Source organism: Cynocephalus volans, chromosome 12, assembly GCF_027409185.1.
Source record: "Cynocephalus volans isolate mCynVol1 chromosome 12, mCynVol1.pri, whole genome shotgun sequence".
Classification (NCBI taxonomy): domain Eukaryota; kingdom Metazoa; phylum Chordata; class Mammalia; order Dermoptera; family Cynocephalidae; genus Cynocephalus; species Cynocephalus volans.
The window spans coordinates 101226745-101249659 of record NC_084471.1 but is presented as its reverse complement, the minus strand read 5'-3'; the positions used below and the strand labels follow the sequence as shown (position 1 = coordinate 101249659).

The 22915-nt window shown below is 37.8% G+C and overlaps 1 protein-coding gene across 1 annotated transcript in view; it reads right to left on the bottom strand.

Moving 5' to 3' along the window:
- The window catches only part of STYK1 (serine/threonine/tyrosine kinase 1), a 75357-nt gene extending 66836 nt beyond the window's left edge, over positions 1–8521 (bottom strand). The window contains exon 1 of the mRNA XM_063074817.1: positions 8446–8521. The gene's annotated coding sequence lies outside the window, so the exon portion shown is untranslated. The remainder of the gene's footprint in view (positions 1–8445) is intronic.
- Between the last annotated feature and the right edge of the window lie 14394 nt (positions 8522–22915).

The following is a 22915-nucleotide window of genomic DNA, read 5'->3' as shown; positions in this document are numbered from 1 at the left end:
GAAATGTACAAGGAAATCAATGCCCTGAAAAAAAATGTAGCAAAACTTATGAACTGAAGAAGTTATTCAGCGAAATAAAAAACACAACGGAGAGTTTAATCAGCAGGCTTGCAGAAGTTGAAAAGAGAACCTCTGAACTTGAAGATGGGCTGTTTGAAATAACACAGGCAGACAAAAAGAAAGAAAGAAAGAAAGAAAGAGAGAAAGAGAGAAAGAAAGAAAGAAACAGAGAAAGAGAGAAAGAAAGAGAGAAAGAGAGAAAGAAAGAGAGAAAGAGAGAAAGAAAGAGAGAGAGAAAGAAAGAAAGAAAGAGAGAAAGAGAGAAAAAGAGAAGGAAAGAAAGAGAGAAAGAGAGAAAGAAAGCGAGAAAGAGAGAGAGAAAGAAAGAGAGAAAGAGAGAAAGAAAGAGAGAAAGAAAGAAAGAAAGAAAGAAAGAAAGAAAGAAAGAAAGAAAGAAAGAGAGAAGAACAAAAGGCATTGAAGAAAATCTGAGAGAGATATCAGACAACCTTAAGCCCTCAAATATCTGAGTCATGGGTATTCTAGAAGAAGAGGAATAAGGAGATTGCATTGAAAACATATTCAACAAAATAGTGGCAGAAAAATTCCCAGGTATAGGAAAAATCACAGATCTTCAGATCCAGGAAGCTCAACGATCTCCAAACGTATTCAACCCAAAAAGGTCTTCTCCAAGACATGTTATAGTCAAATTGGCAAAACTCAAAGACAAAGAGAGAATCTTAAAAGCTGCAAGAGAGAAGCGTCAAATCACCTATAAGGGAGCCCCAATCAGACTAATATCAGACTTTTCATCAAAACCCCTAAAAGCCAGAAAGGAATGGGATGATATACTCAGAATACTAAAAGACAGAGATTGCCAGCCAAGAATACTCTACCCTGCAAGGCTATCCTTCCAAAAGAAGGGCAAATACTATGTTTTTCAAACAAACAAAAACTGTGGGAGTTCACCACCACACAATCACCCTTACAAGAAATCCTCAAGGGAGTACTGGGTTTGGTTCCTGAAAAATAACTACCACTGCCATAAAAACCCAAGAAAAATCTAAACCCACTAGTATAATAAAAATGGCATTCATGAAGAGAAAACAAAAAACAAAATGGCTATCTACAACCCAAGGAACCAACAAAAACATAAAACAAACAGTAAATCAGAAAGCAAGGAACAAAAGACACCTAAGACAACCAAATGATAATAAATAAAATGCTAGGAATAAATCAACACTTTTCAATAACAACTCTTAATGTGAAAGGCTTAAATTCCCCAATCAAAACACACAGACTGGCTGACTGGATTAAAAAGGAGGACCCAACTACAAGCTTATATGCTGCCTTGAAGAGACCCACCTCACCCATAAATACACACATAGACTAAGAGTGAAAGGATGGAAAAAGATTTACCATGCAAACAGAAAAGAAAAACGAGCTGGGGTAGCTATTCTTATATCTGATAAAGTAGACTTTAAACTAAAAACCATAAAAATAGACAATGAGGGACACTACGTAATGATAAAAGGATTGATCCATCAAGAAGACAAAACAAACATAAATATATACACACCCAATGTTGGAGCTGCCAGATTTATAAAACAAACTCTATTAGACCTAAAGAAGGAAATAGATACTAATACCATAATAGCAGGGGACCTGAACACCCCACTGTCAATATTGGACAGATCATCTAGGCAAAGAATCAGCAGAGAAACACAAGATCTAGCCAAAACTCTAGACCAATTGGACTTGGGAAATATCTACAGAACATTCCATCCAACAACCTCAGAATATTCATTCTTCTCATCAGCACATGGATCATTCTCCAGGATAGATCACATGTTAGGTCACAAATCAAGTCTCAACAAATTCAAAAAATTGGAATTATCCCATGTATTTTTTCATACCACAATGGATTAAAATTAGAAATCAATAACAAATGAAATTCTGCAAACTATACAAAAACATGGAAATTAAACAGCATTCCACTTACTGACATATGGGTCCAAGAAGAAATCAAGCAGGAAATCAAAAAATTTATTGAAGCTAATGAAAATAATGATACATCATACCAAAACCTGTGGGATACTGCAAAAGCAGTACTAAGGGAAAAATTTATGGCATTAAATGCTCACTTCAGAAGAATGGAATGATGGCAAGTGAAAAACCTAATACTTCACCTTAAAGAACTAGAAAAACAAGAACAATCCAAACCTAAAGTTAGCAGACGGAAAGAAATCATTAAGATCAGAGCAGAACAAAATAAAATTGAAACCCAAAAAATAATACAAAAGAACAATGAATCAAAAAGTTGGTTTTTTGAAAAGATAAATAAAATTGACAAACCATTAGCATGGCTAACAAAAAAAAAGAAGAGAGAAGATTCAAATAACAAAAATTAGAAATGAAAACGGTGATATTACAACTGATTCATCTGAAATACAAAGAATCATTTGAGACTTCTATAAACAACTATAAGCCAACAGATTTGAAAATCTGGAGGAAATGGATAAATTTCTGGACACACACAAGCTCCCAAAACTGAGCCATGAAGACATAGAAAATCTGAACAGACAAACAACAATAAAGGAGATTGAAGCTGTTATCAGAAGGCTGCCAACAAAGAAAAGCCCAGGACCAGATGGATTCACAGCAGAATTTTACCAAACATTCAAAGAGGAATTGACACCGATTCTTTACAAACTATTCCAAAAGATTGAAAAAGACGCAAATCTCCCAAAATCATTTTATGAAGCAAACATCATCCTGATACCAAAGCCAGGTAAAGATATAACCAAAAAAGAAAACTACAGGCCAATATCCTTGATGAATATAGATGCAAAAATCCTCACTAAAATACTAGCAAACAGAATACAGCAACACATACATAAAATTATTCACCACAATCAAATGGGATTCATCCCAGGGATGCAAGGTTGGTTCAATATACGCAAATCAATAAATGTGATACACCATATTAATAAAATCAAACCCAAGGACCATATGATCATCTCTATAGATGATGAAAAAGCATTTGATAAAATTCAATATTCATTCATGACAAAGACCCTCTATAAGTTAGGTATAGATGGAAAGTATCTCAACATAATTAAAGCCATTTATGATAAACCCACTGCCAATATCATCCTGAATGGGGAAAAGCTGAAAGCTTTTCCTTTAAGAACAGGAACTAGACAAGGATGCCCACTCTCACCACTCCTATTCAACATAGTGTTGGAAGTACTAGCCAGAGCAATCAGAGAAGAGAAGGAAATAAAGGGCATCCAGATTGGAAAAGATGAAGTCAAACTGTCCCTGTTTGCAGATGACATGATCCTATATATCGAACAGCCTAAAGCTGCTACAAAAAAACTCTTGGAGTTGAAAAGTGATTTCAGCACAGTAGCAGGATACAAAATCAACACACAAAAATCAGTAGCATTTCTATTCTCCAATAGTGAACATGCAGAAAGAGAAATCAAGAAAGCCTGCTGATTTACAATAGCCACCAAAAAAATAAAATACTTAGTAATTCAGTTAATCAAGGACGTGAAAAATCTCTAGAATGAGAACTATAACTGCTGAGAGAAATTAGAGAGGATACAAGAAGATGGAAATATATCCCATGCTCTTGAATTGGAAGAATCAATATACTGAAAATGTCCATACTACCCAAAGTGATATACAAATTGAATGCAATCCCCATCAAAATTCCAATGACATTTTTCTCAGAAATGGAAAAAACTGTCCAGACATTTATATGGAATAACAAAAGATCACGTATAGCCAATGCAATACTGAGTAAAAAAAGTAAAGCTGGAGGCATAACACTACCTGACTTTAAACTATACTACAAAGCTATAATAACCAAAACAGTATGGTACTGGCATAAAAACAGACACACTGATCAATGGAATAGAATAGAGAATCCGGAATTCAACCCACACACCTACAGCCATCTGATCTTTGTCAAAGGCACCAAGCCTATACACTGGGGAAGAGACTGCCTTTTTTTAGCAAATGTTGCTGGGAGAACTGGATATTAATATGCAGGAGAGTGAAACTAGACCCATACCTTTCACCATGTACTAAAGTCAACTCAAAATGGATTAAAAATTAAATATACACCCCGAAACAGTAAAACTTCTTAAAGAAAACATATGAGAAACACTTCAGGAAGTAGGACTGGACACGGACTTTCTGAATATGATCCTGAAAGCATGGGCAACCAAAGGAAAAATAAATAAATGGGATTATATCAAACTAAAGAGCTTCTGCACAGCAAAAGAAACAATTAACAGAGTTAAAAGACAACCAACAGAGTGGGAGAAAATATTTGCAAAATATACATCTGACAAAGGATTAATATCCCGAATATACAAGGAACTCAAACAACTTTTCAAGAAAAAACCAAGCAACCTAATTAAAAAATGGGCAAAAGACCTAAATAGGCATTTCTCAAAGGAAGATATATGAATGGCCAAAAGACACATGAAAAAATGCTCAACATCACTCAGCATTCGGGAAATGCAAATCAAAACCACACTGAGATACCATCTCACCCCAGTGAGGATGGCTAATATCCAAAAGACTGTGAACAATGAATGCTGGCAAGGTTGCGGAGGAAAAGGAACTCTCATACATTGTTGGTGGGACTGCAAAATGGTGCAGCATCTATGGAAAATGGTATGGAGGTTCCTCAAACAATTGCAGATAAATCTACCATATGACCCAGCTATCCCACTGCTTCCCCAATGTTCATTGCAGCACTCTTTATAATAGCTAAGAGTTGGAACCAGCCCAAATGTCCATCATCAGATGAGTGGATACGGAAAAGGTGGTATATCTACACAATGGAATACTACTCAGCTGTAAAAAAGAATGAAATACTGCCATTTGCAACAACATGGATGGACCTAGAGAGAATTATATTAAGTGAAACGAGTCAGGCACAAAAAGAGAAATATCACATGTTCTCACTTATTGGTGGGAGCTAAAAATAAATAAATTCACACGCCCACACACACACACACACACACACACACACACACACACACAAACCGGGAGGGTGGGGGAGACATAACAATTACAATTCCTTGAAGTTGACATGACAAGCAAACAGAAAGGACATTGTTGGGTGGGAGGGGGGAGAGGGAGGAGGGAGGGAGGTTTCGGCACTGGGCCACAATAATCAACCACATTGTATATTGACATAATAAAATTTAAAAAAATAAAAGAATAAATTTTTAAAAATTTTTAAAAATGAACAGAGTTTTTATAAAGCCACTAAATAATTCTCCATAGATTGATCCTAATGATTTGATAAACATTCTTTGAATGTGATTTTCCAAATAGCTACCTGCCTCCCTAAGGGGCTAACAGCTTAAAATTAAGAATGTCACATTCACTTTGCTGTGCAAATCAGAAAGCTGGGAAAAGCCAGGTCGATGCTTACCACTCTTTTGCCTCCATTTCACCTTGTCAAATGTCATAAATAACAGTCCTTCTCTCTTCTAAATCTCTCTTTGTCTGTCTCCTTCCTCTCTGCCATTGTCTGAATTTGCTCCCTGTTCTTTTCTTGCCTGAATTTCTGTAGAAGTCTTCTAACTGGTCTTCACTGCTTAATCCAACCTTCCCTCTATTCTTTCATATTGCTGCCAAAATGATTTTTTTTCAACAAGCACATCTTACCATGTAATGCTTCCTCCCGTTTAAAATTCTTACATCATTGAAGAATGAAATCTCTTAATGGTTGAGAATCTCCATGAACACTCACCTTATCTCTACTTTCCATATCCTCTACTCATACATCTATTCATTCCCTGCACTAACAACAACAAGTATTAAATCCTCTCATCCACAAGCACTGGCACACTCTCTTTCCTATGCTTGTCATGCCTTTCCCCTCCTAATTTCCCTAATAATTCCTCCTGGGCCTTTAGGATTCAGCTCACCTCTGAGAAATAAATGAACTTCACCTTGACTCCTCTCTGCAGACTATCCGCTTTTTTCAGCACCCAGAGTGTTTTTCATTTGTAATAGTTTCCTTATCTGTTTCTTCTAATAGGCTGTGTTCTCCCTGAGAGCAGAGACCTCGATTTTTCACTATCTGTAGACCCTAGCAATGTGCCAGCACATGTTTGTCAAATATGGGAAGAAAATCAGAAAAAGTGATGGTCTTAAGCTGAAATCTCATTAGAGCACAGCCTTGTAACACCAAGATCCCTGTACCGGCCAGCTGCCAAAAATAAATAAAAAATAAACTGAAGTCTCAAAATACTTTCAGATTCATCATCTTGTTTGCTCCCTATAACAGCTTCGTGGGGCAGAGAGCACAGATATTGTGAAGAACATGCATTTTCTGTTGTACTGCAGGGAGATTGAGACTCGGGGTTGTTTCTTGTCCATAGTCTTACAGAAAGTTAGCTGCTGCAAGGTTAAGACTTCTCTTTCCAAGTTAAATTATTTATGAAATACATATTTGTATCCAAATATGTAAAAATTACTAGTAAAAATCAACTTTTAAAAAATATAACTGTGCTAAACTCTCTGAGTGATTAAAAATTACATTGAGATTAGGAAAACCACATCCCATTAAAGATTCATTTATGTTATATCCTAACAGTGTAGTTGTCTGAATAGAGTCCAGAAAAACGTAAGCCAAATAATGAAATTTGTCATGTATGTTCACTATTAGCCTGGGGCACATGTGCTTTAATCAGATGATGGGAACACTGTGTGTAGTATAAATCTGCTGTTATTACATCATGCAAGATCCCCAAGATTTCTCTGACCCCATTTTGGCTTCCTGATGTCTTTCAAATGCTCTAAACATGTTCCCAAACCAGTGCAGTTGTGATTTACTGTTACTTGGACACTCTGGATTTCTGCACAGCCTACCTCCTCACTTCCTTCAGGTCTCCCACAACTGTAATCTTATCAGAGAAACCCTTTCTGACCATCCCACCCTCTCCATCTCGGCACACCCATCACCCTTACCATTTTTTCCCTTTAGGACTCAACATCCCCAGATATATTGTACAATTACTTGTTTATTTGTCATCTCTCTCCTAACTCCATAAGGATAGAATCTTATTTTGTTCACAGATGTATCCCCAGAACCTAAAACTGTATCCGGGACATAATAGTCATTCAGTAAATATTTGTGAGACGGATGAATTAGTGAATCAGTGATCAATGGGTTATGTTTCCTTCTGGCTTAAGTATGAAGTATGCTTGTACATGTTTTTGAAGCAAATGGTTTGACTCTTGTTATATAGATGCAATGTGCCTTATAGATGTTTGTGTTCGTATCTTAGAACTAGATTTGCTATAAATCTGGGAACCAAATTCATGGCCCATCCTATTACATATAGGATTTCATGGCTAACATGTTGTGCTCTTCCTCAGTTTTGACTCCAACCTGTTTGCCCTTTACCTCTTTCTCGTGCCAATTTTTCACTTATTATAACTTTTGGTGTCATATATGTATTGTTAAGCATCTTAAGTCTTTCTAGAATAAGGAGGAGAAAAATTCAATAAACCCAGCAAAGTTTTTAAGTTTAAAAGATTAAGATGTCATTTCTTACAAATGATTATTTTAAATATAGCACAAAACAATCCTTGGTGAACTAAAAAAAATAGTAAAGTTTGTGAATGAGCAAAGCCGAGGATAAATCCTCTTTTCATCATGACTACACCTCCACGAAGTGCCGCATTAAGAGCCAGCTAGTCTTTCTGTGGTTTCTTCCTTTTGCATTGCACTGACAGTGTAGCAAAAAGAGAAAAGTGTGGATGTTATAGTAAGAAAGACCACGTGTAAATTCATTTCTGTTGCTTATAACAAAATACCTGAAACTGGGTAATTTATAAAGAAATGGAATATTTATTGCTTACAGTTTCTGAGGCTGGGAAGTCCAAAGTCTGTGGAACACATCAGGTAAGGGCCTTCTTTGGTGGTGATTTCAGCAACTCAGGGTTGCGCATGGCAAGAATAGTGGAGCAGAGAGAGAGAGAGCTCCTCATGTACTCTCCTTTTAAATTAAAGCCCTCAGAACCATGCCTTCAACTTATTAATTAAACCATTAACTTATTAATTAAATCATCAACTTATTAATCCATTTACTGAAGCATGGTCCTCATAATCTAATCACCTCTTTGAGGCCCCACCTTTCAATGACCATAATAGGATTTCCCACCTTCTTAACACTGTCACAGTGGAGGTTAAGTTTCTAATACATGGACTTTGGGGGACACAATTCGATACACAGCAGACCATGACTGAAGTCTAGACCTACCTGCTAACAGTTCATGATTTGGAATTGTGGCAGACTGTGGTTGGTTCTGTTCACCTAGCCTATTTCTTCTCTCTATGTGCACTTAAACTACTTTCCCAGCACCCTTAAGTCTAGGTATGACCATGTAACTAGCTCTTACCCATGGACTGCAAGCATTAGTGATGTGTCACATCTGGTCTGAAGCAGACTGGCTCCCTCATTTCTTCATCTACTGGTTGGATGATGGCAGGACGAGCTGAAACCACATACTAAAGGTGACAGAAAGAGAAAAAAAAAATTGCATGCTGATGTTTTCTTCTGAAAACAACAAAAAAAGGAAAAAAGGAAAAAGAAGGTGACAGAATCACAGCACAAAAGAGATTTTATTCCTAAGTAGCACTGAGAGGAGAAATGCCCTGGAAGAGCCATCAAACCAAACATGCTCACGATTTAAAAAAAAAAAAAAAAGTATTATGTTAAGCAACTGGAATTTAAGATTGTTTCTTACAGAAGCTAGCATTAATTATCCAGAGGAATGCAGACACTAATTTTTCAGAGCCATTGTTTTTCACATCTGTAAAAGGGAAATAGTATGTCTTGTGGTAAAGGTAAAAGATGGTATATTTACAATGCTTGGTACTTAATGGGATATATGTAAATTGGGAGGAAAATAGAAAGATTTGCTTACATTTTTATCTTTAAATATATGAAAATAAGCTTCCACTAAAATTCATTTAAATTTTATAGAATAAACTGACAGTGACACTCTTACTGGGTTTGACTGTCAGAAGGTTGTATATCATAGGCTGGCTGGCTAGCTCCATTGGTTAGAGCACAGCCTTGTTACACAAAGGTCATGGGTTTAGATCCCCAAACTGGCCAGCCTCCAAAAAAAAAAAAACAAGAAGAAGGTTGTGTATCACATGTGAAATATATGGTATCCTGAAGAAAGAATGACAATTACACAAAATGAAGGGGCTGATAATTTGCAAGATGGTGCATTTTTTTTTTCTTGCATGTTTAACATAATATGAACTATGATGATATCAATGGGTTTTTTGTTGTTGTTGTTGTTGTTGTTGTTTGGTGGCTGGCCAGTTCAGGGATCTGAACCCATGAACTTGGTGTTATAAGGCTGTGCTCTAACAAACTGAGCTAATCAGACAGCCCTTCATGTGCTTTTGTTTATAAAATAAAAACCAATAGATAGTATAATCTTGTTTGTACTATATAGAAGCTTATTGTTATTATCTGTCTAAATACTCAAAAGAGTTGTCACATTCAAAATATTCATTTTTCCTTTCATGCAAAGGCATGTCTCCTTATTTGCTATCTTTTCTGTGATAAATACTGGCAGAAATATGACTTAGAAAACAGTTTTGAAAAAATGAACACCTTCAAGGTAAAAGTGATGTTTTCACAATGAGTAAAAACGGACCGTTTTTGAAAACAACACTTGTTATGGGGTTTGAAAATGGGCTTTTGAAATGTTACTATTCATTATCTTGTGTTTTTGTTGCTAAAATGATAAAGTTGTTATCTGAATTCTCTCATATTTACATACTTACAAAACTGCAATTGTTATGTAATAATTTCCAACTAGTTTACATGAACTTTTGATACCAGAGTAGATGGAAATTTTCTATGCAATTTCAACAAAAATATTTAAATAATTGGTCAATGGGATTGAAATATATATATATATATCAAGATACAGTCAAGATGCTTTTCTTCATTTTGATCCATGTTTTTTTTCAGCTATTGCAGCCATTGAAATCAAATATCATATTGAACTGAGCATAAAACCAGATTTTCCAATTACGCTTCTCAAAGTTTAAGACAACACTTTTACAAATAATAAAACACTTTAAATTACATTACTGATTATTATTAAAATATTTTAGTATGAAGAAGTTTGTTATATTAATGAAGATTTTCTGAAAAACATGATTTTTAATTTCTTTTTTATGTTTTATAACATATGCTTTGAATGCAGCCATACGTATATGGAGATTATATTTTACAAACATACATGTATCAGGGGTGTATGCCCACTTTTTAAAACCAATTTTTAATTAGGGTAAATGATTAAAAGGATAGAGATAGGAGTGCTCTAATGGTAATTATATTGTCTGAGGTTTATATTACTTTACTTGGAACCGCTAGAAGAGTATAAGAAAAAATCATACAACTGAGTCTTCTCTTGTTTCTTTATTAATTTTGGTGAACTTATTTCTGAGAGTTGTGAAAAAAAATTTCCCCACCCATTCTAAATTACAAGTGCAGAAACTGGTGAAACAGGGGCACGATGAGAAATGAGATTGGGAAGAGAAGCACAAATTAAAAGCATAAGAAAACAACTCTTCCTGGAGTTTACCTAAAACTTTTGTGTTAGAGTTCTCTAGAGAAACAGAATCTCCACATATACATATGGAGAGAAAAAGAGAGATTTATTATGAGAAATTGGCTTATATGATTATGGAGGCTGAGAAGTCCCACAATCTGCCATCTGCCAGCTGGAGACTCATGAAAGCCAGTGATGTAATTTAGACCAAGTTCCAAACTCTGAGAACCAGAGGAGCTTATGGTATTAATTCCAGTCCCAGGTTGGAGAATATGAGATGAGATGCTTCTAGTTCAAATAGTGAGGCAGGAAAAAGGGGTAAAATTCTTCCTTCCTTTGCTTTTTGTTCTATTCAGGCCCTCCCTGAATTAAATGATGTCACCCACTTTGGGGAGAGAGGCCTACTTGACTGAATCCACAGAATCAAATGTTAATCTCTTCCAAAACACCCTACCTGGCACCCATGAACATCTCCTTAAACCATACTTGTCCTCTAAATAAAGACAATAACAAGATTATAATTTCATCTAGCATAATACAACTATTCATACAACCAAAATTGCAGTAACCTTTTTCTCAAAAGAGGAGGTATAGTCCTTGAGTGGTGTTTACTCTTCTCCTTGATATTCCATAACTTAAATATTATGATGTAAATTAATGATCCTTAAATACTATGATATAAAATAAATACATCTTATATCACTGAATAAGGGAATAATAGAAGAAAGAAAAGATACACACACACGCAAACATATTCATAGCAAAATAAGGAGGAAATATTCATGACAATGACAGTCCTTGTTTCTGTAACTGGTCACATGGTTATAATCAGTATTTAAACTACCTTCTTGTACTACCTGTTCTGTGTTCCCTTTGCCTTCAGAAATCACCTTAGCTGGTTGTGGTTCTTTACCTGGCCGGCTGACCCAAACCTCCGTTCCCGAAGGGTCTGAGCCATTACTAGTCCGGCCTAGATTGGGTTGTTACAGTTTTTCCATCAACCTTAATCACAGATCATGGTAATACTAAGAGATGCCCTAAGGGATCTCCTATAATCCAGACCTGCTCTTCCTGACTTCCATTGTGAAGTAGCAGTCCAGTTTTCCCTTGGTAGTCGGGGTCAGTTTCCCTAGCCGGAGCCATAACTCTCTTCTTTGCCTGTTGATTCAGAAGCATGAAGCACTGAAAGTGGCCAGGGAGCAGACCTAAGTTCCAGTCCAATGGGATCATTGTTGTGTCTCCTGGTGGAAGCATTCCTCCCTCTGAGACTGAGACCTCTAGGCCAACAGAGCATAAAGTCACGGAAGCAGAAAGCAAAACTTTTGCTCGCAGGTCACTAGGGGTGATAGTGAGTGGTACCATCTCATTCCTACTCCTTGATCCCTGGACCTAGGAATCCTGGCCGTCAGGAAAAGAGCGCCATGCACTGGATGCAGGTTCACGGCACATACAAACTTCTAGAGTACCAGTCCTACAACGTGCACAGGTCACTAGGGGTGATAGTGAGTGGTGCCATCTCATTCCTACTCCTTGATCCCTGGACCTAGGAATCCTGGCTGTCAGGAAAAGAGTGCCATGCACTGGATGCTGGTTCACAGCACATACAAACTTCTAGAGTACCAGTCCTACAACGTATTGCCACCTAACTAGCATTGTAATTGAGTCTTCAAAAGGGCATTCCACCAATCTATCAAGTCAGCTGCTTCAGGATGGCGGGGATCGTGGTAAGACCAGTGAATTCCATGAGCCTGGGCCTGTCGCCACACTTCTTCGCCTGTGACGCTAACTTCTTGGTCGGAAGCAACGCTGTGTAGAATGCCGTGTGGATGAGTCATTCAGTATGTCCACGCATGGCAGTTTGGGCAGAAGCATTGCATATAGCAAAGACAATTGATAGCCAAAGTGTTTACTCCATTAAAGACAAAACGCTTCCCCTTCTGTGATGGAAGCAGTCCAGTGTGGTTAACCTGGCATCAAGTGACTGGTTGATCGCCCTGGGGATGATGCCATGTCAAGGACTCAGTACTGGTCCCTGACGTTGGCACATCAAGCACTCAGCAGTGGCTGTAGCCAGTCAGCCTTGGTAAGTAGACATTCATGCTGTTGAGTCCATGCTATCTCCTGTCCCTGCTGCCTCCACCATTCTGTTCATGAGCCCATGAGCCCATTACCCAAGGAAAAACTGTTTCACTACACTCATAACATCTGACAGCAAATGAATGGTTTCTTCCACACAAAGCAATTCTCTAACTCTCCAGATGCCACCTGGGTATCGAACAATTTAATCCAATTCTGACTCTATCTGCCTGGAGAGTTAGCATCGGGTCTCACTAATTAAAAGGTTCAGTCCCACACGACTGCCCCCACTTCAAATGCCAATCACAAGTCTGGCCTACCAATTATAGACCTAAGGTTCCTACAACCTCCTCAATAGCTCATGGGACTCAGGGAAACACTACTTACATTTACTGGTTTATTATAAAGAAAACAACCCAGGAGAATTCAAGTGGAAGAGAGGCATAGGGCAAGTTATGGAGTTGGGGGAGCAGCATGGAGCTTTGACTTCCTCTGCAGTTATGCCAACCTCCCAGCACCTCCATATGTTCAGCAACCCAGAAATTCATCAAATCTCATCGTTCGATAGATTTTTGTTGTTGTTTTGGCTGGCTGGGACAGGGATCAAACCCTGGACCTCAGTGTTATCAGCACCATGCTCCAAGCAACTCAGCTAACCAGCCAGACCCTCATTGTTCTAGAGTTTCTATAGAGCTTAAGGTCAAGCCTCCCTTTCCCCTTCCCTGGGTTGGTGTGTGAGGCTGAAAATGCCAACCCTCTAATCACTTGTCTTTCTTGGCGAGCAGCCTCACCCTGAGGCTGTCTTGAGGCCCCACCCTAAGTAACTTCATTAGCATTAATTTTGATGGGATCAAAAGGGGTTCATCATGAATAACAAAAGACATTCCTATTACTCAGGAAATTCCAAGGATTTTAGGAGCTCTCTGCCAGGAATCAGGAACAAAAACAAAATGTATTTCTTATTATGCCACCGGCAATGTGGGGATAGCTGGGGAAAGAGGCTTACTGGTATCCACAAAATGGATCATCCTATCCCTTGATTACTAAAATACTCCTCTGCTGAGGTCACTCTTTAGTGAACATTCACACAGGACACAAATATCTTCATGATTTTTGCCTTTTCAGAGAAGTCTATACATATAGCTCTTCTCCAAATTTCTTTGCCACCAATTTTCTAATCATGTTTCTTCCAAGTTCCTGAGCATCTGGTCAAACCATTGGCTGCGCCCCATGAACAAGTATCTAGTCACACATCTGGCCATTTCTCCTTCCAAGCAAAATAAACAGTCAGGTGCTCTGCCTGAAGTTCTGCCCACTGAGAGGATTTCCTTTTACCACTGTCGTTTAGGGATGTTCCATAGAGGGGCTATAGAGCTGCACCTGTCTACTTTTGGGTGGTGCCTGCACATCATGCAGAACCATCTGTAAACCAGGCCTGAGTTTTCTCTTCATTTGTCAGCTGATCATGGGGAACTCCCTTGAGGCCATAGTTTCTGGCTGGGAGAGAGAAGACAGTGTAGCAGGAGTGGAAATCATGGGCATTTGGGCCACTTTTTCGTGTAACTGACTTGTGCCTGCTCAGGCCTGATCACACATATACTACTTCCATTTGATGATGGAGTGTTGCTGTGCACACCCAACTTCATGGTTTGGTGAACCCAATAACATCCAGTTCATGATGGGCAGCTCAGGTCTATGTTAACTTGATGGCCCATGATCAAGTGTTCAGTTTCTACTGAGACTCAGTAGCAGGCCAAGAGCTGTTTATGATAAGGAAAGAAGTTACCTGTGGACGATGGCAGGGCCTTGCTCCAAAATCTTAAAGGCCTTCACTGTGATTGGATTAGATATAGAGGCCTGCCAAAGGCTCCAAACAGCAGCCCTATCTGACACCTCAAGCAGCACTGGATCTGCTGGATCATATGGCCCACGGGGCAGAGCAGCTTACGCAGCAGCATGGACCAGTTGCAGAGCCTTCTCTTCTTCTGGGCCTCACTTAAAACTAGCAGCTTTTCAGGTCATTAGTAAATGGGCCAGAATAACTCACCCCAACGAGGAACACGTTCCTCTAGTATCTAAAGAGGCCCACTAGGCATTGAATCTCTTTTTTCTTCACCTTAGAAGGGATATCTCAACAGGCCCTATACCACTGCACTCCTACAAATTTTACTGAAAGGGAAATCCCCTGAGTTTTAGTCAGATTTATTTTCCCCTTTCTGACATGTAAATGTCTTATCCAGAAGTCTAGAGCAGTTGCTATTTCTTGCTCACTAGATCCAACTAGCATAATGTCATCAATGTAATAAATCAGTATAATACCTTACAGAAAGGGAAGATCCCTAAGAACTAAATCATGACATATGGCCGGGAAGTTAATATACACCTTGGGTAGGACAGTGAAGATATATTGATGGCCTTGCCGGGTGAAAGCAAACTGCTTCTTGTGGGCTTTTCAGACAGGTATGGAGAAAAAGGAATTTGACAGATCGATAGATGCATACCAGGTACCAGGGGATGTGTTAATTTGTTCAAGCAATAAAACCACATCTGGTGCAGCAGTGCAATTGTAGTTTATGATAATACACTGTTAAGCTTATGATAATACATTGTTATTCTCCAAGATCCATCTGTCTTCTGTATAAGCCTAATAGGAGAGTTGAATGAGGATGTGGTGGAAATCACCACCCCAGCACCTTCCAGTCCTTCATGGTGGCACTAATCTCTGCAATTCTCCAAGAATGCAGTATTGCTTTTGATTTACTATTTTCCTAGGCAAATCCTCCTTTCTCTGCCTTTTGTTCTACGCAGGCCCTCAGTGAATTGGATGATGCCCACCCGCATTAAGAAGGGCTATCAACCGAGTCCACAGATTCAAATGCTAATCCTGTTCTGTACACACCCTCACATACATACCCACAAATATTTAATCTGGGCATCCTATGGCAAGTCAAGTTGACAGAATTAATCATCACTACCTTCCAACCACAGTCATATTCATAAAGGAAGGTGGTTTTTGTTGTTACAGAGACATTTAGTTTACTCTCCTTATCAGTATAACTGATATTCCATGGTTCACATTTGCCAATGCCGCTTCTCCCCTGACAGTAGTTGATGTGCCATCTCACTTACGGGCTCGGGGTGGGGGGACAGTGCAGGGAGGGTGTCGGCACTTCACACGAGCAGAGTGGATGGCTGGTCCAGTGCGAAAGAGGCAGGAGATGAGCGGGCAGTCGGGGAGTTGAGGGGAGAGTCCCAGTCTTTATTCTTAGTTTTTTGTTGCTTGATGATTCTCCATTTGGATCCATTCCTGGCTGCCCAGGATGGGTGCACCATGCAGCTCAGAGCACAGCAGGGGAGGAAGAAAGCAGCAAGCCACCCTCCTGGGGTAGGGGAATGACAGGGAAGGGGGCACAGGGGTGGCTCCTGGGGTAAGGCACAACCCTGTCTTTGGCTCTCCCAGTAAGAAGTAAGGAAGGTGGTATTGATATAAATAATGACCAATATCTCAATACCCACCAATTGCTGCTTGTTGGGAATAATGGAAATGATTAGCAACTGTACATGGCACCAGCAGTCATTTAACCTTAAAATAAGATTTCACCTTAAAAAGGAAAAAGAGCAGTGAAAGGACTAAACAGGAAAAGTAGGGAGGGAAAGACCTGAAAAGTTCAGTCTGTAAAAAAAATGTCTTCAGGAATTCTTAGCCATTATGAATGTGCTTTACCTTCAACAACTTCAGCCTTATTTCCAACTATGTTTGTCAAAAAGGACCTAGTAACACAGTTTACAAATACTTATCTAAACAGAAACTAAACAAGCAGAGTGAGCAAGGTGTTTGATCCTTGTTTAGCGTCTCTCATCTATCTTGGTTAGTTATACTTACCACTCGATGTTGTCGCCACACGCATGCAACACTAGGTATTGGCTGTTGCCTCCACTAACCTCTGCCCTACAACTACCTGCAGGTATAGATGACAAATCTCAGCCAGTGAATATAATTCCCTGGTGTCATCCCTAGTATGACCATGACAAAGTGATACACAAAATACAGTGCACATTAGAGTTGAGGAAGTGCTGGTATGATTCTTAAATGTCTTCACCTTGACCTTCAGTTGCAAACCACTGATCCATACAACTCCTATCCTTTCAGACAAAGATGTTGGAACCATGATCTTGAGTGAACAGCCTCAGGTTAAAGATTGTGAGGGCTTTGAACTGGAACCTAGGTCTTGCGATTCCCAGCGTGTCCTCTGTCTAGCCTCCTTTCTATAGATCTAAGCTTCATAATGAATTTGTGTAATCAGCATCCACAACTTTGTATTTCCTAATTGACAACAAAAACGACTAGTAAGGATTACTGTGAAGGCCTAAAAAAATGGTGAGAACATTGGTACTTAGTGTATTTTTCATCTATGCAGAAAACTTTAAAGATAAAATGTTCATATGGTATAATATTTATTGACTTTTGTTCACAAGATTTTTATAATCTTTCATTTTGCTCCACCCAGTTTTTTTCTTTTTTTTCCCCCCACTGGCCAGTACAGAGATCAAACCCTAGACCTTCATTTTATCACCACCACATTCTAACCAACTAAGCTAACCAGCCAGGTTTTCCCACCCAGTTTCTTAAACTTTTGAAGTAAAGATAGGTTTGGGTTAGATCTACATGAGTCTACAATGTAGGTTTCACAGCGGGGAGGGTGGTAAGATCTTGCCCTTACTTCATACAGACTGGCTCAAACTAGGTCTTTTGACAAACGTGGTCAGCATATGGTCCCACATTTTCTTTCTTCCCCCACAAAATTCAGCAGTATCATATCTGTGGAGCAGAAACTGGTGGACCTAGATGGCAGGATGATTATTCTACTGGCACAAGGAAGACTTAAAATCACCATCATATATGAGGACTTAAAAACACCATCAACTAGTAAGATCTAATTGACACAGAACACTTCACCCAACAGCAGCAGAATTATTTTAAAGAGCCCATGAAACATTCACTAAGATAGACCATATCCTGGGCCATAAACCAAAACAATACTCAACAAATTAAAGGAATTAAAACTATACGGTGTTATGTTCTCTGACTACAATGAAATAAAACTAGAAATTAATACCACAAAGATAAGAGAAAAAACACCAAACACTTGGAAATTAAACATTACACTCAATGGGTCAAAGAGGAAGTCTCAAGAAAAATTTTAGAAATACGTTAAGTTATATGAAAATGTAAATATAACATTTAAAACTTGTGTGGCACAGCTAAAACAGTGCTGAGATGGAAATTTATAGCATCAAATAATTACATTAGAAAAAGGAAACAAAAAAAGCCTCAAATCAATAATCTAAGCTCCAATCTCAAGAAACTAGAAAAAGAAGAGCAAAATAAACCAAAACAAGCAGAAGGAAGAAAATAAACAGCAGATATCAATGAAATAAAAAACAAGAAAACAGAGAAAAATCAATAAAACAAAAAGTTGATTCTTTGAAAAGATTGATAAAATTGAAAACTTTGGAGGGATGACAAAAAAAAAACCTACAAATTACAAATAGCAGGAATGAAACAGAGATATTACTACTAGCTCTGTAGACATAGAGGAAAATAAAAAAAATAACTATGAAAACTCTTCACATATAAATGTGGTGATGACTTAGATACAATGAACCAACTCCTTAAAAAGCACAAACTACCAAAACTCATCCAATGTAAAACAGATAATTTGATTAGCCCTATAATTATTAAATTAAATTTATAGTTAAAAAGTTCTCAAAAAAGAAATCACTATGCTCAGATAGTTTCACTGAAGAATTCTACCAAACATTTAACGAAAAGTTACACACGATCTCTTCCAAAATGTAAGAGGAAGGAACACTTCCCATCTTGTATGAGGCCAATATCACCCTGATACCAAAACAAAGCAAAAAGTACAAAAAAAAAAAAAAGAAAGAAAGAAAGAAAGAAAACTACATACCAATATCCCTCATGCACAGAAGTGTAAATTAAATCCAATAATATATTTAAAAATTACACATGAGCAAGTGCCTGTACTCCAAGGATAGTAGCCAGGTTCGATATTTAAAAATCAATCAATATAATTCCCACTAACAGGCAAAGAGGAAAAATTATATGATCCAGAAAAATAATTTGCCAAAATTCAGTACCCATCCATGACAAAAAGCCCCCAATAAATTAGAAACACAGATATTACTCAACTTGATAAAGAGCATCCACAAAAAACCTACAGCTAATCTGATATGTAACAGTGCAAGACTGAATGCTTTCCCCCTAACATTGAGAACAAGACAAGAATATCCACTTTCAGTGTTATTAGTTGATATAGCACTGGAAGTCCTAGCCAGCCAGCACAATAAGGCAAGAAAAGGTAATACAAGGCATATATGCTGGAAAGTAAGAAATAAAACGGTCCCTATTTGCAGAAAACAGGATGAACTACATGAAGAATCCCAAAGAATCTACTAAAACGATTCCTAGAACTGATACATGAGTTTAGTCAATTTGCAGGATACACAAATAAATGGAAAGATAGTCTCTGTTAGTGGGTTGGAAGAATATCAAAATGTCCATAATTACCCAAAGCTATCTACAGATTCAATGCAATTCTTATCAAAATACCATTGACATTCTTCACAAAAATATAAAAAACAATCTTAAAATTTGTATGGAACTACAAAGGATCTCGTGCAGCCAAAGCAATCTTAACCAAAAAGAACAAAGAGGCATCAGCTTTTTTTAAACCCACATATCTACAATCAACTGATTTTCAACAAACGTGCCAAAAACATACACTGGGGAAATAACAGTGTCATCAATAAATGGTGCTGGGAAAACTGGATACCCACATGCAGAAGACTGAAACTAGACCCCTATTTCTCACCATACAAAAATAATCAACTCAAAATAAATCGAAAACCTAAATTTAAGACCCCAAACTATGAAACTACTGGAAGAAAACATAGGGGAAAACTACACAAAATGGAAGTGGGGAGTGCTTTTTTGAACAAGACCACAAAGCGACAGGCAGCTACAGCAAAGATACACAAATGAGACTACATCAAACTAAAAAGCTTCTGCACAGCAAGGGACACAATCAACAAAGTGAAAAGAAAACCTACAGAACAGGAGAAAGTGTTTGCAAACTACACATCAGACAAGGGGCTAATATCCAAAGTATATAAGTAACTCAAACTCAACAGCAAAGACAAAACAAAATGAACAAACAAAAAAACAAACAACCCAATTTAAAAAGGGGCAAAGAACCTGAACAGACATTTTTCAAAAGAAGACATACAATTGGCCAATAGGCTCATGAAAAAAATGCTCAACTTCACTAGTCATCAGGAAAGTGCAAATTAAAACAACAACAAGATGTCATTTTATTCCAGTTAGAATGGCTATTAGCAAAAAACAAAAAAAAACAAAAACAGAAAATAACAAATGCTGGTGAGGATGAGGAAAGGGAATCCTCCTACATAGTTGGTGGCAATGTAAGTTAGTACAGCCACTGTGGAAATCAGTATGGGGGTTCCTCAGAGAACTGAAAATTGAACTACCATGTGACCCAGCAATTCTGCTACTGGGTGTATACCCAAAGGAAATGAAATCAATATTTCGAAGGGACACCAGCACTGAAACACTATTCACAATAGCCAAGAGATGGGATCAACCTAAATGCCCATCCACAGATGAATGGATTAAAAAACAAACAAACAAAAACCTGTGGTATATATACGCAATGGAATGCTGCTAAGCTATAATAAAAATATTGTCATTTGCAGCGACATGGATGGAACTGGAGACCATCATGTTAAGTGAAGTAAGCCAGGCACAGGAAGACAAATACCACATGATGTCACTCATATGTGAATCTGAAAGAAAAAAAAATGTGGTTCTCAGAGTAGTGGAGAGTAGAATGGTTACCAGGGAAGGGGATATGGGGAAGGGAAGTAGGTAGATTAAGGGTCACAAAGCTCTGCTGTCTACCCTAAATGAATCAAGGTATAATATATGTATGTATTGAAACAACAGACTGTACCCCACAAATAAACGTTAAAAAAACAACACTACCAGTCATACTGGATTAGGCTCCACCTTAATGTATTCATTTTTAACCGAATCAACTTCTACAAGACTGTATCTCCAAATATGGTTACATTCTGAGGTACTGGGGTTACAAACCTCAACATATAAATTTGGGGAGGACACAATTCAGTCCCTAACAGAAACTCTGGAAAATAGTTTAGAAATTTCCTAAAATAATAACACACATGCACACACACACAAATTATTCCCTATATTTTTAGTGTATGTGAAATTTGTGTCCTCAGCTGATGAGAGAAGTGTTTTCCCAGTGGTGCCATATCCATATAGCAGACACAGGAGATGCCCGGAAGCCAATATGTGCAAGCCTTAATGAATTAAACAATGAGAAGATCAATGCATGAAAGGATGACACGACGGTAGTAAAAGAGACTAGAAGTGACCACTTTGTTATCACATGCCTCCACTAAACATCCCTTTTAATAGAATACTGTCCAAACCACAGAGGTATAGCAAGGGATCTGCAAACTAAGCTCTTAGTGTCACATGGCAGGCGTGGATCTGTTTCATTAAAGCTTCCCTTCCCCATTCTGAAAATCTGCATGATTCTGGAGCTAGCTCATCAGATCAAATGAAATGCTCTCACAAAGCGTTTTGGGAAAATCACAAAGCAGATGAATTCTTACCACTGTTACTGACAAGATCACCTCATTCTCAGAGATTATATCGGCACATTTCCTTTCTAGAGTTATACTTATTAAACAAGATATTTATGGCATAACATGCAAAATCACTCCCTGTAGTCAAGAGATTAAATTTATCGTTTCCTCTTTTTAACTAAAACAAAGTGCTAGCTCCCAGAAGCATCAATCTATATGTGCTCTAAGATTTAAAGAACTTTATGTCAAAATCTCGAAGTATTAGTTTTTATAAACACACTTTATAAACAAAATATTAGCCTTTCTTTATAAACACTACACTAACAGCAAAAAACTTTCAAAAATTGCTTTTTTGCAATAAACATAAGAGCCCCTACATTACTGCTGCAATTGATACTTGTGATATGAAAGCTCCCAGCTCACACACATGGAGTTGTGTAGCGCTACTTTCTGACAGGTGCTGTGCCATCAAATAAGCACAACTCCTGGGATGCAAATCAATACCAACCACAGCTAAGTGTGATCATGGTACAACTACTTTCTACTTAATCTCTGGCTATGTGATCCTTCTCTGAGAGCCTGTATTTCTTCATTCAGCAATTCAAGTTCCTAGTTCTCTGCTGTAAAATAACATGCTCTGGGCCTATCCTCACATCATATCCAATTTGTGTTTTCTTCTCTATCTATCACCAGTACACTTAGAATTGTACTGATACCCACTGCCCAAGTTAAGATTTTTTCCCCCTAACTCTTTGCACTCACTGTTTCATGTTTCTTCTCTAGAAGAACAGCTATAATGCTGAAACATATGGATGGTATCTAGAGGTAAGGGTCAATGTCCAATAATAAAAGACTAGCATAATTATGGATAGTTATATAATGGAACGTTATACAGTCAGTACAAATGTTGAGGACTCTACACATGCTGATAACAGAATTAAAAAGATATTAGGTGAAAAAAAAATCAATGCCAAAAAAGTATATGGTACATTTTCAAAACATTTTTAAAAGTGTGTTTGAAATATCCCATACTTAAAATTGCTTTAAAATGAGCAGGAACAGAAAAGTGGACATTAGAAAAGAGAAGACTGGCTGGACAGTATAGTAAAATTATTCACAGAATTTTAAAAACAAACGGTTGTTCTTAAGTTGTTCAGCTAAGCACAATTTAAACTTATTTCCTCTAAGTCTGCCAATCCGTCTCTCACACACACACAACTGGATGTATTTTTAAAAACATGTTAACTGGTTGCCTTGAGGGAGTTGGGACTGGGATTGGAGACTTTTTTCATAATATACTTTTTCATATCTTTGTTTTTGCTTTGTGTAAATTACCAATTTTAAACAAATAATTTTTATTTTTAACTTGCAAGATAACAAAGGTTTTTGAATAGTCCACTTTTATCTGTTCGCCAAGCCTGCTCTGACTGGAATGCTCTTCTCTCCAGATATTCAAATGGTTAATGAATCCCTCACCTCAGGATTCTAATTA